Genomic DNA, 3,969 nt, shown 5'->3' on the forward strand with positions numbered 1-3,969 from the left:
GTTGATTAAAAATTCCGGATAACGGAGAGGTATATCTACTGAGGCTAGTTTTAACAAACAAAAATAAAAAAATCAAGAAATGTGCAGTATAATTGGGTACTCACCTACAGAATGTTGTGTTAAATGGATGGTGGAAGATGCTTGATTAAGTACAGTACTGCCAGTTGAGGGTAATCCATAACTCTTTAATTACTTAACAGTAAAACAAAACTTATAAACGACTGTCTACTGTAGTTTTCGGAGTGAGAATTTTGCCGGTTATTAGAGAATTCCGGATATTTAGGTGCCGTTTAAATGAGAGTTTCCTGTAACTGCTTTATGAATCACATACAAATAGAATGATAGCAGAGTTCCTAAATCAGCATTAGAAAAACTGTCTACAAATGGGCCAATAAACTTGTGCCGACATGGGCAGAAACATGAACTTAACGTTATAAGAAAAAAAAGCATTGTATACAACAGTAGTATTATAATAGCTAAATGGTTATGGCCTCAATAGCCCTATAATGCCCCAGTTCTGATGAAGAGTTATCGACCTGGAATGTTAACTCTGTTTCTCTCTCTACAGATGCTGCCTGAACTGCTGAGTATTTCCAGCATTTTCTGTTTTTATTTCAGATTTCCAGCATCCGCAGTATTTTGCTTTTGTCGCCCTATAATGTTGTTTCCCATTCTCTTATCACACTGTCCTGTGAATCATATGATTACAGCATCATCCAGCAAAGATTACATCATAGGCTAAAAGTAACAATTTTAGCTTTACTTTCATTTTACCAAGACTACAGCAGATATTATTGGATGGCCAGGAGTAGGTGCCAGACTGTAACCCAATCAGAGTTCAAATTAGATCCATACACCGCTCAAGCTTTCCTTTTTGGGTTGACCAGACTCAAACTCGCCAATTAAAGTGTAGCCATGCTACTCACTTCAAACCCTCCACGATATCGGACTTTAGTCCTACAGTATTACATGAATGCACAGAATACTGCCCATTCAAGTAATATGCCATATAGTAACTGTACATTATGCATAAACAGTTCTCACTTCCAATTAGAATTTAACTTGAGGTGGAACTTATTTGGTAACCATCAATGATTCTTTTCTGCAAAAAGAGAGGAAAGAATACATTTTCACACATTCAGTGCAAAGAGTGATCCATAGCTGGAACAGCAGGAAAGTTTCTGAAGCCATTCAAGAGGCAGTTAGATGCTGTGCTGGGTAGGTTTATATGGAAGGAGGAGCTGGATGGGCCTCCCTCATCTACACCTATCTTTGTGAAAAGTACATCTCGCATTTATGTTGAGATTGTTGTGAAACTGAGTGTTTATTAAAGCTTTACTCTACGTTAGGGTTGAATCTTCTATCTTTCATTGAGATACCAGTCCTCTTCGCCCAATTGCTAATCCTAGGAGAATCAATGAACACTCTTAGGAGATATAAATCTGATTATAACAGGGTTATATCAGATATAACCCAGCTGGCTAAGAATTAGAATTTTCCCTTTAGTAATGAGCAGAACTGAAAAAAAGTGTAATTGTTAACACTGAGTGTTGATCATCTTAGATTCTAAATTATCTGTGGAGAAACTGATGCACCTCAAGTGGAGAGGTGGGAAATGGTATTGCACCTGTGGTAGGTTTAATGTTTTACAGTATAAAGCGCAGCACAGTATAAGCTGCCCCCTCTGTAGCTGTTATACCCAGTTACATGGTTTCCACACTTCAAAATATCCATAAAAAAATTGGAAGATGAAAGCATCCGGTCTCCTTCATTCAGGGTAGCTTCCAGCTTATCTCCTGCTACGAACCAGAGGAACTTGACATAAAACAAAAATTGCACATGCCCTTGACATTAAGGCCTAGAAATCTGGGTGGTTTGCGCCACCCGTTAGTGCCATGAAATGGCAAAAAATAGGCGGTGGGTCCCGCTGCTTCCGCCATTTTCGGCAGGTCATCAGTGTTGCTGTTGCCTGCTATCGGCAATAGTATTTTAATGAGTTGGAGCATGATGTCAATCGTCGTGTAACGGCGAGTTGACGCCAGCTCATCCAGAGTGGAGTTCTCCGCTCACATTGCCGCTCGTGTTAAATCACGCCAGTGAGTGCTGCCGCTAAATGGTCTTTCAGCAGCGTTAATGGCCATGAGGAGTCTGGCAGGACTTATTAGGATGGACGTTGACAAGTGGAAAACACCTCAGATGGATGCTGGAACTTCAAACACCTCCTTTGTCAAGGTTCTTCTTTTAAATTTCATATTTTGCCCATCAGTGGCAGTAGGTGGGGAGGAGGTGGTTGCATTTTCTGGCAGCTTTCCGGGAGGCCTACAGTGTTTGTGGGTCAGTAAATCAATGGGTGAACTCCATTGCAATGATTGAAGATGATCTGTGATAAAATCTCCTTTATCTGCATTCATGTCATAAACAAACAAAAAAAAAATCACCAAACATCGGGTGGCAGCTAATCATTTTGGAGCACGTACAACAACTGTTCAAGTCACTCCTTTCTTCTCCGTTCCCCAACACTACAAGCGGGAGACAGAGGCGACCTCTGGCCTCCTTCTGAGATTAGCGCTGCAACGAGCGCGTTGCACTAGAAAATCACCGCTACTGATAATGAGCAGGCAGTACCAAAATGTCGGTAGTACTTGCGCTCTTTCGGCCGGCAGCCGTTACCCTTGACCGCCAATGTTACCGGCAGGTTTCCAGCATTCCCCAATTTCTAGGCTGAAGTCTGTGGACCCATTCACTTTCTACCTCAGTACAGTAAGGAAGCTTGGAAACATACAGAATCCTGGAACAAACAGGTCATAGCACAAACAATTTTGGTGAGAAAAAAATGCATGAATAATTTTGGCCTGTTTTCTAGCTCGTCAATATTTTGGTAGCAAAATTTGAAGACTGCGTCCATGGTTTTAATTGAACATTGTCAGTACTCTTGGTATCAAGATCAAGTTTTGGTTTAAAGGAACTGTTTGTTAATCGTGAAAAGATTCATTGTGTGAATATTGCTTGCTTGGCAGCTTTTTGTAATAAAACTTTTTAACTGAATTTTACAGGGAAAAAGAAACATGCAATGGTAAAAACAACTCCCATTGTGAATAGGCCACACTGCAACAGATTCCATTACAACATGGAAGTGAAAAAAAAAATCTACGAATGCAACTCTATAAACAATCTGAAACATAATAAGGTACAGGAGACATAGGAACAGGAGTCGGCCATTCAGCCCCTTGAGCCTGTTCGGCCAGTCATAGCTGATCTGCGACCTAACTCCATATACCTCAATATAAAATTAATTGATTTAGCACCAAATGTCATTTGCGGAAGAGAGTTCCAAACTTCTACTACCCTTTGGGCTGAATTTTGCCGGCGCTCAGAGTGCGGGTTTGGAGGCAGTTCCGCTGTCAAAATGGCAGTGATTGACAGCGGGACGGAAGTCCGTTCTGAACCCGCCTCCTTGTTAATTTCCCAAGTGCCGACTGCCTACGGTTTGCAAACCTGGCACTAAGCGGCAGGTCAGGCAATTGAGATACTTAAGAAGCTGCTTAAAGGTAGTTAAGCAGCATTTTACCAGGTCCTACCGATTTTTCCATGTTTGTTACGAGATTCCCGGTGCTCGGGGATCACGACAGGTAAGTGTGTCGGGTTCTCAATAACTCTGCATTGCTGTGAATAGTTGACAGCTGCAAAAGTGGTATAAAAGCTACCATTTCACAGCTGTTCAATTTCCAATCTTAGAGGCTGGAGCCTTAAGGATCTGGAATACACTTTTCAGCTTTATGGAGGTTTGAAGTGTTTGGAGCAAACTCTCTATCCACTGTCACCTCCTTGGAGCAACGTCTCTTACCACTGACAGATCGCTTCTGTCATCTCAACTTCAGCTACCATCTATTCCATCAGCATCGGTGCCCTTGAAAAAATCTCACCTTGGTCCTCAGAATCCCACCACGATCAGCATCACCAGGCACACCA

This window comes from Somniosus microcephalus, chromosome 11 (genome assembly GCF_052327205.1).
Source record: "Somniosus microcephalus isolate GS21.2 chromosome 11, FLI_Smic_1.0, whole genome shotgun sequence".
Classification (NCBI taxonomy): Eukaryota; Metazoa; Chordata; class Chondrichthyes; order Squaliformes; family Somniosidae; genus Somniosus; species Somniosus microcephalus.